We start from the raw sequence: 13476 nt of genomic DNA, 5'->3' as shown, positions 1-13476 counted from the left end.
GCGGGCGCGGCGGAGGAGGAGTCGCGGCGGCGCGGTCCTGGAGGCAGGCCTCTGGCGCATCCGCGGCGTGGACCGGCGTCACGTCGATGCGGCAGCGGCTGCTCTGCCCGTAGGACTCGTGCGACGGAGCGCTGTTACTGGGCTGGCAGCCAGCACAGTGAGGCTTGTGTGATACCCACGTAAAGCGTTGAAATCCCGCAGCAGTGACAGCCCAGCCTGGCTTGCTCTTGGGACGCAGAATGGCGCGTTGGAACAGCGTGTCCGCAAGCTGGCTTACGGTGGACACCACGATAGTGAGCGCAGTGTCAGACCCTCCTCAGATCTTGCGCGGCCGGTCTGTGTGACCAGCAGAGCCTGAAGCCAGCTGTTGGCTTGCATCCCCCCGCCACGCTTTATTCCTTCTGCAGAGCAGTCTGGGTATGGGACATGCTGTGACTGTGGGTTCGAGTTATATTTTGATGACAGATGCTGTGAGCAACATTCATTCCTAGTGGGTGTATCATGGCTAAAGCTTCCGGAGAAAGCAGCCAGTGGAACAGCAACAGGTCCCTGACAGGGAGGGCCGTATCCGCTACAGCCTGTACGCTCAAGAGGATGCAGCTGTATCCTCCCCACCAAGCTTGTACTTGCATTTTTCTTCATCAGATCTTAAGCAAGCGCTGCACCTCCTTGCCTTGCGACACCAGCGATAACTGACCGCCTAAGCATGCCTGCCTGCAGAAAGTGYTCAGGTTGGGGAGGAAAGGGAATTAAATGCATCCACCCTCACGCAGCCACTGTACCTGCCAAAAGCCTTCGGTTGCCTGCAAGAGGAGGCTGGTGGAGCACAGCTTTTAAGAGGGGAGTTAATATAACCTGGCCTCTGCAATTCCACCCTGACAGTCTTTCAACACCCAAAGAGACATCAGCTAGGACCTAGCCTCGAGGCGTTGACGTCAGGGGGACCTGGTGGACACTGTGTGCGTCACTGCGCCGAGTGAGAGGAAAGAGTCAYCTCAGGGAGGGAGGGCAGGCAGAAAACAAGGACCCTAAGGATCACTTGCTCAGAGGATGAGAGGGAAAAGAGGTCAGTTCCTGACAAGCAGCTCAAAAACAAACCCATTGTTCTTAGCGAGACTCCGTCGTCCCTCTTTCACCAGCTGTTACCTGGAAAATCCATCTGCCCTTTCCCCCTGCCTCCCCCATTCCTCTGCCCTGGCTGCTAGGGGAATGGGGAAATTCCTGAGACAGTTGTAATGGCACCAGCTTCCTGGCCAGTCTCGCCTCACCTTCCTAGAGGAAAACCAGCAGAGCTCATCTGATGCCTGGAGAGGGATGCATACCCTCGACACAACAGGAGAACTCAGTGGGAGAAGTGTGCACCAGGCAGCCCTGAGACAGACTCTCTTTTCGGCAGAAGCATCGCATCCCATGGTAGGACACTTATATTTCATTACTCCTGCACCTAGAGAAATTTGCCTTGTGGGGTCACCAGTTGGCCACTACCCTGGTCACACCAGCACACCAGCTCCTAGAAACCATAACAGCCCCTTCCTAACCTCCATACTTTTTCTACTCCCTGCCAGCACCTTCTGGAAAGGTAAGAGGGGCAGACAATTTCCTATCAGGACAGAAGCAAACACCCTCCTCAGCTTCCAGGCTTTTCTTTCTAAGTGGGAAGAGAAGTTAAAATCTTTTTCCTGGCCCCAACACCAGCAACTCTAGTGAAAAAAAAAATGCATTCTAAGTCCTAGATTTTGTATCCTAATAAAGACCACAGCAAAACAGTGCTAAGAGCTGTGCTCTATCATGTGCACCACTGCCCTCACATCACAGCACCACTTCCCTATGTGGTGCCAGAGCAGGCTCAATGAGTACACATGAAATATATAAGGCTTTTCCTTAGAATGGTTGTTTAAAAAACTCCTTGAGACTGTAGCCCCGAAGAAAGGACTCTAAACAGGCCAATGGTGAATGGCATACAGAATGCAAACATTATGCTCCTCAAAATGCTGTCTTGGGAAAATAGCACAGAGAAGGGAACTTCTTGTCATGGCTGATTTATGGTTGCTTTGGCTCACAGCAAGCCTGGAACACCCCAGGCCTTTGGAGAACCTGTGGAAATGAAATGGTGGGAAAGATGTAGGTTCTCTTGAAAAGTCAACTAAAAACAGAGAGCAGGCTTTGTATACATGGTGTGCACACGGTGTGAAAAGACACTGTTTCTGCTGAGTTTTGGCATTGTGTCTACTACTGCTGGCCAGAAAGGCTGGTGGGGAGCAGGAATTTGGGGATTTCTTAAAAATGACAGTATTGGAAAAGAATGTTGAAATGTTGAACATTTCCCACAAAATGAGAGTTCTAAATTTCTTTTTGGTCAAGAAACATCAAACTGTATCATTTTGCTTCTTTTGAAAAGATATTAATGTTTAACACAATTAYATGAGCACAACTCTCCAAATATAAACAAAAGAGAACATAAAAATTTTAACCTTTTTTCCTCTATAGTACATAATTGTCCATTTATTCATCAGGAGAAGAGCAATTCACTGAAATTTTGTTAACCTTTGTGATTTTCCTTCTTTTTTTTCCTGGCCTTTAGTCTCCCTTCAGGGAAATTAGCTTTGAACTAGTGRTAAGGAAAGACAGACTTAACTCAGGTGTTCTTCAAGGAGGTTACCTATGTGAATGCTTAAATCAGAGCAGGTACTGAAACCGGAGCACATAAGCACACGCTTAAGCATGTCTCTGAATTGAGGCCAAAGGAAGCCAAACACTGAGATCATTGAATCGATGCAAGCTTTGCCACTGACATCAATGGGATTTAGCATAAGCCCATTCCTAATTACAATTGTCCTTAAAATTGTAAGGCAAGACCTCATCTTACTGATATKCAGGCACATGTCATATGCCTTTGTTTGTGTGAGTAGTCAGGCTCTTTACTATAGCCTTGCTCATCTGTTTTTTATGAAATACAGCTACTATCTCAGATCTGAAGAGAATGTGTTCTATGCATAAGTATCTTGTCTGCTTCAGAGCRCTGCAGTTTCCAAGCGGATGCCACTCTGGCTCCTGGCCTGGTCTCCCTTCAGCCCTGTCTTCCAGAGGCAAGCAATAAATTCCATTCCTTCCACACAGAGTAGCAGAGGCYGTATGAGTCATCACTGGGTGTGAGGACAGAGAGAGATGTTCCTTTAAAATGGTTTCTGCCTGACTATTCCTTCTTTAAGAGGCCTTCTGGGAAAATCTATTCAGGTCCTGGAACAAAAAGTGGTGTCCTAAGGCCCTGACACTCTGCATAATGCTCTCGGCTGTGAAAATCTAAAAAGACCCCTCTTCAGGTGATTTAAGCTATCGTACTCCTCCCCAGGGATATCTTCTCCAGCACACCCATTTTCTACACTGCAAGAACTATAGTTAGGCTGTTCATTCCATGGGCTCAGTTGTCTGGCAGTCASTGTGTGGATCCGGTTGGAGATTTGGCTGCTCCTGCCTCAGTCAATAAGACTTTGGTGCAAACAGCACCAAACAGCAAGATCATTCTCAGTGGACACAACTATTACTGTCTCAAAAAGGAATATTCTTACAGATAATGCAAGATATTCCCAGGAAATTTTGGGGCAGAAGCAGTTGTTACTGACAGGCAAGAAGTGATTGCTGTGTGTTCATATTAGAATAGAAAATTYAAAGATTTTGGAGAAGCAAAAAATATCAAGCAGTTATTTTCATTGTGTATATAACACCTACTTGTAAAGTGCATTTATCTGAGAGGTGAAAAGTTATTTTAAACACCCATTACCCACAAGCCTGTTGACAATGATAAGAAGGGTATAGAAATATGTAGAATTCACAACTAATTGTACTTTTTAATGGTAATTTCATTTTCCTTCTCTTCCATCTCTACYCCCTTCACACAAAATAAAGGTAGTTTCTTAGTGCACAGAGTCTAGCACAAGGAGGTGCCGCAGAAGATACTGAATCGTGGAAAAGAAAGTTGCAGCTTCAGTTGTGTTTTTCATTGTCTTATTCATACAAATGGACAAATGGAAAGGGAATCAGTAGTGTGCACTTCTCTACTGCAACCTCAGGACCYTGGCAGGTGTTAGATGCTTCTGCAGCTGGGCTGGTACGTGTGTATCAAGACTGCTGCAAGGAGATCTTTCTGCAGCATAAGCAGTGTCCAAGATTGTTGATGAGAAATAGGTGGCAGAATCAGGTGGGCAGCTATAAGAGAGGGGTTCTGTGTGGCACTCAAACTGAGATCTGTGAGGTATCTTGGGTGGTCTCTACTGAGCCAGGCATATAATTTCTAGAAAGCAGAGCCAAATAAAAAGAAGACAGGACCTTAATGCACTGACATAGACATCACTTCTCACTCATAGGCTCATGCATATCTCCCCAACTTGAAATGAAGAACATAAATCAACTCTGCTGCCAAACAGCTAGAGAATATCATTTTTATTGGTGAACAGCTGAGAGTACATGTACATATATTTGTAAGCGATTTAAGTCACACACATATGCGTCTCCTTGCCAGAAATCTGTTTGCTATATGAAACCTGAAGAATTGCACCTTGACTGTCCAATAATCAGGACTTGTATACTCCTAGTTTCTTATTCCTTTTTCTTCTTAAGTGCTGTGGTTCTTAATGTGCAGGCAGCCCTCGAGTGGGAGCTGTTACTGTAGAGGATTGCTCTGTGATAATATTTATGTAACATGTTCTTCTAGGGGCTCAGCTCTCGCCAGCTCTATATCTTTGTTCTAGGCAGCCCTCCTGTTGACTGTTAGCACTGAACTCTCACATCAGATGTCTTGAGAACATGTTTTTTTGGGAAGTTGGCTATGATCCCTTCCTAGAAGCACAAGAGCCATGGCTGTACCAAAACCCTGTCTGATCCCACTGGAAAATGTTTACCAAGGCTTCATAGCAGGCTCAAAAAAGTGGGACTCATGGGGACAGCTTCAAATGTCTGTCTTTAACTAAAAGTAGAAAACATACAATTAAAGGGTAAAAAAAAGAATTTACTTTGCAACAAGATACTGACAACAGTGGCCTGTGGCAGCACGTGCAGTATAGGCCAACAGGCTATCAGACAAACCTACAAGTGTTTCTCAATCCTTTACAGTCTTCTCCTTTCACTCCTGCCTTCTTTGCTTATGCAATGCAGCATTAAAAAAGTAGGTGGAACACCTAAAAGTCAGCTGGAAATGTGCATGTCTACATCACTCTGTGACAGGCTCAGTGTGGCCTGCAGAAAAGCCATGGACAGGCATCCTAGGAGCATGTGAAAGAATGTTATTAACAGGTGCAGCAACACGGCAGGAATAAGTGATCTGTTTCTTCAGTCTACAGTGCACTTTGGCATCAGTTCAGCTATTAGGAAAATAGCAGTGCATGCTTAAGCAAGTGAGTATCACTTCCTCAAGTCACATAAGAAAAGTAAATTTAACAAGACAGCCCTGGATGTCAGAGAGATCATGTCTACAAAGGGAGAACAGTCCAGAATTCCTTGGTCCTGTTTCCTTTCTGTGTCACAGACTGTTGAGAGTCTAATTTAGTCTTTTGATTTGTTCTCTTTCATAGTTTTCCTGCTCCAAAACAGACAAATCTTACTAACAATTTGTGAGGCTGGACAGTAGATCTAGAGAATAATTCTTTACTGATTGCAACCTGCTTGAAAAACTCAGTGAAAGATGCTGCTGCTAATATTGCTCAATAGTGTGAATAAGGGGAGCAAGATGCAAGCCAGGTGCATGGAAAAGGTTGACAAAAGGGGAGAAATGCAGCATTTCCCTTGGCATTCTGAACTACATGTCCACATTTTATAAAGGTTGTTAATCCCCACAATTAATCAATGCAGGTCTTAACATGTCGCTGGCTAAGGCCCCATGTTCTCCCTTGGGTCCACCCAAAGCTCAGGAGTTACGGGCTGTGGAGAACGCTGCACAGTGACTCTGCACAACCATAATGAAGAACAGAAGCTGCTTTCCTCTTACTACGGGAAGAGCCATTTGAAAGACCTGTAGAAGCACGAGAGGCTTACAAACATTTCCATCACGCCTCTGTAAAACCTAGGAGCTGTGCTATGTAATCTGGTTCATTATCTGGAAACTATTAATATCAAGAGATACAAAGCACTTTTAAGACATGCAACACCCCTGGGCATGGCCCCAGACAGCTCCAGTCCTCTCCAAGAGATGGCAAAGGAGGTGAGAACCATGCTGCGTCTGCCTTCACACAGCAAGCCTCTCTTGCCACTTGACAAGGGAAGGAAGAAAAAAAATCCAAAGTCTCAAGACTATCTTTATTTATGGTCATGTCCGTGGGCCGCTCTTTGTCTAGACAGCTGGTATTAGTATCTGAAGCTGTCCTGGAATTTGAAATATCATTTATTTACAGGGGAAATAAAAGCCCTGAGATTAAACAGTTCATAAAAATAATTTGGAAACTGACACAGGGTCCAAAGAGACCAAAGGTAACAAGGTCTAGAGCAGGCATCTTTGTTTGTCTTGGCTATGGAGAAGTTTTCTCAGAAAACAAAACAAAACAACTTCCATCTCCCAGGAACCTCCCCCAGCCCCCTCTGAAAAACAACTTGGCTTCAGGAAAGCGTCTCCTTTTGCTTCCTTTTCTCCCCACCTTTACTTGKCTGTCTAAAAATGCACCCACAAGGTAGCTGCTGAAAAAACTAGTCACTCAACTGAAAAGGAGGATTAGGCAGGGACAGCTTTTACCCTTCCAAGAAAAGGCCAGGATTTGGGAGCTGCTTTGTTTTCATGCAAGAGACTTGGGATGTCACACCTGCAGCAAAATGTCATGTTGTTATCTCTAACAATCATTTTGCTTCTGCTTACAGCAGAAAATAAAAGCAGAGAAAATGGATAGCAGGAGCCCTTGATCTGTCCTTTTGCTGCCATTGAGGCTCTGCCAGGCAATGATGTTCAGTGCCTGCCACACTTGGAATATTTCTGTTGCAGGACCACCTCATCTGTCCGACCTTCACACTGCACTCATTTTTTGCTGCCAGTTCACAAAATTTAGGAGGTTTCCAGATATGGAGCTAAGCTGGGAAAGAGCAAACAAACTTTTGGGCTCTGTCTGCTCCCTGCCTTGAACAAGCAGTGCATCATTACCCAGGGGAGTGTATAAACAGAGTCTGATGGAGTCACCTTGTGATTTTGTACAGCAGCTGCCTGGCAATACCAGGCAGGCCATGAATTGACTTGAGTTGGCAGGGGCAAGAGTTGGTCTAAGGATGATTGGCAGAAGTTCTGAGCAGTTCAAAAGTGTATTGGCCCAGAGATCTATGAGGGGAGAAACAGCCCTTGTTGCTATGGTCCTGAAGCTGAGAACAAATGGTAAGACTTTTTATTTTGCTTCACTAGTGTCTGCTGTGGATTTTTCTCATACAGCCATTTTGACAGCCCYTAAATGTGGATGTAGAACATGGGGCATATTTAATAAAACTACCAATTGCTAACTGTAGCCTTGTTTTAAGACATAGTCCAAGGGAATCTGCCATTTTAATCTAATACAGGCAGTAAAGAAGGAAACACAAGGTCAGTGTGGAATAGGACCAGGGCATAAATCAAAGTACAACAAAAATGTCACTCTATTCAGCTGCCAGGTTCTTGAAAAACCAACCTCTCCAAATATATTTGACAGTCTGGAAGGAAAGATGGGTTTGGGGAGTGCATCTGAAGCAAACTGTTTGATTTCCAGATGAACAGCCTTGTGCAAGTCATCTCAGCTCCCTGAGTTAAAGGAGGAGTAGTCTAATTTTATACCTGAGGTGTAATTTCATAAATCAGGGAGCTGAGATGACTTGCACAAGTCCTACTTTGTTTAGAAGCAGAGACTATCTTCTGTAGTGGAAAGAACAACTAGCACACAGCTAACACCAGACTAGATATTACACAATAATGATCTGCTTGCTTTGCTTTGCAAACTTTCTGCAATCTTCGAAGAATTTGCCGTATTACCAGAGGGGCTGTGAACTGCATCCTTTGCAACCACTTTCTGTGGAGAACTGTTGACTGTTGGCTACCGYTGGAAGACTCAATTTGCTGGACTATGGTTCTGACCCAAGACGGCCAAACTTGTCATAGTGTGGAAACACTGCTAATGAGATCAGGGTCCGAAGAGATAAATTCCAAAGCACAAAGAGAAAAGGATGTTTTCTTTTCCGCTGGACAAAACACAACTTTTCTGGCAGGCACAAGTAGGACAGTCTGTCCACTTTGGCAATACCCTGCGTGCCTGGACGTACACAAGTGTGTTTTTACATGCAACCCGGTTTGATTACACAATATTCCTCCAAGAGAACTTGGCAAAAAAGGTATCTGAGAGGCTTTACAAACTGAGAGCAGTCTGCAGCGCGCTACATCTCTCACTCTGCATCTTGCACCATTTGGAGCTGCTGACCATCAGGAAAACAACCAAACAAACCCACTGTAACTGTTGCTCAGTTACCCCATGAGCAGTTTCAGGTGCCCCAAGGTTGCAGGTTTAGCTTCAGTTGTCAGCTTGTATCCACCAACCTTCATAARAAAGCGGAGGCTATGATCAAAGCACTGAACCAGCCGCTAGGCCAAATCCTTTCCTCTTCAATTTCCCAAGGTTGATCCTGAAACTTGCCAAATGCGTCTGGTAATAGATTAATATGTCAAAAGCCTTTTCCTAATTTATTTWATTATATTCCTACTTTATTGCATTTGCTGTTCCTCAAGAAACATATGTATCTTGTGCTTGTGAAAATGTACTTGGGATCAGTTCTAATACTAGGCAACCCTAAAGAGGAAAATAAGTTTATTCTAGTGAAGGCCAGATATGGTCTTGATTACAAAGTTTGAAACACAGTTAACAAATACAGACATAAAACCTAGAAAATATAAATCTGAAGTGTATGTGACACAAGTTTCTTGCTCTAAAGTTAGGCATYCTCTGAGGCATTTCTTGCCTGTGGACTTGCAGGCCCATCTCAAGAGTGCCCTAACTCCAGAATGCTGCCACTTAGCATGGGTTCTTATCCAGGAATGTCCGTCTCCCATTCAGACCTTGGGATTATTTCTGTTTTTCTGACTATTTTTAATGCAAACAAAAATTTTGAATTATGTATCAAAATCCACCTTCTTTCCCTTCTAATAAGAAAGATTTTATTGCACAGCATTGCACTTTGGAATAGATGGTTGGCATCTGTGAGAACATTAAAAACTTCTATGTTTGTCTGAGAAGGATGCATCACAAGGACTCACAGTACTCGTTCTTCTACCTTTTCCATTACCAAATCAATTAAAAACTTAATTTCCAACATTCTGCAAACCTCATTTTCACCGCTGTAATTTCCTATTGTGCAGTCGTTCAAATAGTCTTTTCATTAATTAGCATTTCACAGAGACCAAATATGATACGTTAATACATCTTGCTGTTTTAAGAGATTACTGTGTCAGAGTGTTGTTATCAAAGCACAGCCAATAACTTCTCAAATCCTGAAATTTATGCACTATCTAGATCAGTTGAAAATGAAGAATGTCAAATCTCAGCCTTAGGGATCAAATTTCCCCACTTGTCTGTTTGAGTTCATGTCTTCCCTTGGGTTTCCATATAGCTCATTAAACAAAAGAAAACAAAAAAGGCCTCTATAGAAAGAAAAAGTTTGACATGATTAACTAGCTCTGCTGGAAATGTGTGCAACCCACCCAGGTGTCTAGACAGTTTGAAAAATACAGATTGTATTCAGGAGTAACAGCTGTTACTCCTCAACTCTCCCTTTCTTGAACCTCAAATTAAGTAGGAACAGACCATATCAATATGGTGGTCCTCTTCCAAAGGAAGCATCCAGCCTGTTACAGGAAATTAAGGTACTGATTCAGTAGGTGGCACTTTACYTTCCAGATCAATGAACCACTTGCCTAGCACATGAAAAAGTCTTGTACTCTCAAAGGTGCTTGCTCTGGGAAAAGCTGGAGAACAAAGAGTTCAGCAGGTCAGCTGTGGGGAGCCCTCTGCATTTTTTTGTAAAGGAAAAGGAAAAAAGAGCAACACCTGTGTCCTGGCCAGATGCCAGTTTAGGCAGGTGTTTCGTGCCTGCCTGTGTGCCCTTTGTAATAATAAATTGGAGAGTGTGTTTGCTTATGCAGGTTTCAGACAGTAAAATTCTGCTAGGTCCTGCTAAATAATAGTTAATGGCTTAGCAAAAGGTTCCGAGAGGGAACATGGAAAGATTCCTGTAGGCATTTTGGAGTCCCTCAGGASAGACAAGGTATTCTCTTGACGGCTATCCAGAAGCAGTATCTATTTCTGGGCCATTGCACRGCGAGGCTTCCCCGGGGCACGAGCTGTTGGCCTCATCTAATCTGCAGCTAATCAGAGAGGCTACGGAAGCCATGAGCGATGGCCATTTACTGTAAAGTTTTTAAATGAGGGCTCAATCCACACAATGCKGTTTGTGCAAGCCCCAGCTGCTTTTACATGAGACTGTAAACCACCTTAACTTCTCTAGACTACAGCAACATGTGAGCAGAGGAATGCGGCTGGTCTGTGCTAGTCCCAGAAAAGGTCCCAGATGAGGCCAGCAGACTGCACAGCAGACATGCAATACCAAACCTTTGCATAAAGTGTTTGGGCTTGTATCTCCCCCATGCTACATGTGTATGCAACCGGGGGGAAGCGGCAGGAAACGAGTGTGGAGATGCCGTAGGAACAGAATGCACAAGGGCAGCTTGAACGGCTGATGGGAAGAGCATTACTAAGCAGTAAGCAAGTTGTAAAACATAAGTCAGACAAAACATCTGGCAGCTGCTTCAAATAGTTTTCTGTCTGAAGGGCAGACAAGCCTGCAATGGTCTCAAATCAAAACATGCGCAAGGACAGGATCAGTGCTCCAGTGTGTTTTGTACAAGCGTAAGATGAGTTTTGCTCCCTTCAATATTGTTTTTGTGCCAAGGAAAGTTAGGTTTGGGTTAGGCTTTTAATTTTAATAAGCTTAACTAAATAAATCACTAAGTATATCCCTTTCCAGTCAAATGCAGCTTCATCTTTGGCATAAGATCAACATTAGCTCTGCATAGGAAGTATATAGGAGAGAAGAGAGGGRACATAATAGGAAATGTTTTTCATGATTGTCTTAAGAACAGATTCACTTACTCAGTAGAAAAAACACAACTGCCAAAATAGGTTCTTAGAAGCATGATGTAAATCCTAGTTTGCACATCTCAGGCAGTAGGAAAGGGTAGATTGTCTTATGCTGGTACCAAGTCCAAACTTGAGAGATCTGGACTGATATCTAGGTGCTGTTAGGCAAGTTACTTTACCTCAGACAAATCATTTTATTAGCAAATCGCCTCAGTTCTGCAGGTAAAGGAGAGGGTTGGGAACAGTCCCTTTTGCCCCCAGGTTTTTCTGCCTTGCTGACATTGCCATTGCTTTGGCCAAAATCCACAGTAGGAACATTCATTGGCCCAAGTATGCTGCACAGAAATATAACTTGCACACAAAACAGTCTTTTCTTTCAAAAGGAATTGTGGCAAGACTACTAAGTATTATGACTTATTTTCTTATCACCTATCAAAGGCCTTCAGTGAAAACTTCCCTCTTACAAATTTTTTTAGACTCAAATTACCAAATCGTCAACTATCAGGAAGGAACAAAAGCCACCCCCACTGCCTGTCCAGAGCATCAGGGTACCTGAATCTCTGCAGAATTGCCACCTCACTTYTGTATCCCTAGCAAGGCAAAGCAGCCAAACTATCAAGGCCAGAAACCTCCTATAAAATGTAGAGGAGTAGTTCCACATGCTCTAACATTAGTTGGCAACAGCAGGGAGAGATGCTGGCYAGCATAAGAGGGTTGGATTTCAAGGAGACCCTGATACAAGTAGGACTTGTGATTTTTAAAGCTACTCAGAGAAGGGAGCAGGTCTGCCTGCTACATGCCAGTGCCTGAACACAGGCAATAGCAGGGGAAGCACAGAGCCACTGATTCATTAGSACTTGCTAATCTGTGATATCATTTGTTGATTCCACCAGGTCCAGTCCTCRTCTCATGACTTCCTCCGTCGTCACCATGGCACTGTACATAAACACTGCAAACTCCCAGACCCAAGCAGGTCATTTATTTCAAATATTCCATGCAGCTGGAACACAAGCCTGTTTGGGTGTCTGGAGCTGAGCATGAACTAACTTCTCAGTCTTTTGCTCCCGCCCCACCTTGTGGGCCCTCCCCAGGCCCAGCCTGCTGCTCTCCCAGCACCCCTGGCTCCAGCTACACTCCCAGCTCAGAGGTAACCTTTCTCTGGCAGTTAAGGGGAAGCTAAATTTGCCTACATACAGGCAGGAAAAAAAGTTTTCTCTACCTGCAGCAAAACGAAACACCGCTAACTGTTAAGCATGCTGGCTGTTTAGATTAGCATTCATGAACAGCTGTCCTCAAAGGAGGTAAAGTCCTTTAAAATTTGAAAATCCTTGCCCTGATGGAGATAAAGACAAGAAACCACTCAAACAGGAACAAAACCCAACCCCCACAGCCAACTGTCCTCACCCAGCTCATAGGCAGCTTACAAGCATACTTCTGAGCTTGAGTTGAGCCTCACATTGTAGTGTTTGAACTGATGAAATCATTTGCTTTTCACACCCAAGTTGGGAGCTGCAGGGAAGGCAGAAAAGCAAGCAAGGAGAGGAAGAGTTAGAGACTTCGCCGTAACTGGAGAGTACAAASCCATCTCACCTTTAGTCAGTTTGGAGAGGCTTAACCTAGCTGCAGGTTTCATCTGGTTATGTCCAGAGGTGCCATTTCCAGCCACCAGTGGCAGATGTGCAAGACCTCAGGTTCCCACACCCCACCACTTGTAGTGAAAGCTACTGCTCACCCTCCTCCTGTATCTAGCTCTTAAAGGTCGGCTTTGAATTGTTACTCTTAACTCAGGACAAAGCTAACCCTCTTTGCTTAACCTGTTTGGGATGGGTTCTCTGGAGTAAGCCTAGCACACAGGTAGTAAGGAGGTCTGATCATGTCATGCATATAAAAAACAGCACCAAGTAATATTTATTAAAGTTTATTAGGTTACTGAATGTTATCTACAGCCATAAAATAGAAAGTGAGAATTTAAAACTGTACAAAGCAACACACTAGGGAAGTGAGAGGAGACGGAGACAAGAAAGCGCAAAGAGCATTAGAAGTGGGAAGAACACAGATACTTCCCTGGAGTTAACGGAAGACACTGGTTCAAGTTGAAGGCAACCAAGTAGGGTTCCATATACACTGAATTTTSTTGTGCAACTTGTGTCCCACCCTGTAACAGAAACTAGTACAAACCTCTATGTTAAAAAAAATTATACAAGATTAAAAAAGGGGGCACAACAGACCCCACCCAGTCTTGGCACCAATTCTGTGCTTTAAAAAATATACTATGCAAGTAGTTTATTTTTTAAAAAAGGTACCCTACAGCAGCTGTTTAAAACATGGTTCTTATACATACACCACAGATATATATATATAT

At 43.9% G+C, this 13476-nt stretch overlaps 1 protein-coding gene across 2 annotated transcripts in view; it reads left to right on the top strand.

Moving 5' to 3' along the window:
* Positions 1 to 13476, top strand: part of ENO1 (enolase 1) — a 273184-nt gene that overhangs the window by 96566 nt on the left and 163142 nt on the right. The window lies entirely within an intron of this gene.

Source organism: Rhea americana, unplaced genomic scaffold, assembly GCF_003343005.1.
Source record: "Rhea americana isolate MKP2758 unplaced genomic scaffold, rheAme1 scaffold_143, whole genome shotgun sequence".
Taxonomy (NCBI): Eukaryota; Metazoa; Chordata; class Aves; order Rheiformes; family Rheidae; genus Rhea; species Rhea americana.
Note: the sequence above shows the minus strand (reverse complement) of the source record. Positions and strands in the feature narration are given on the sequence as shown.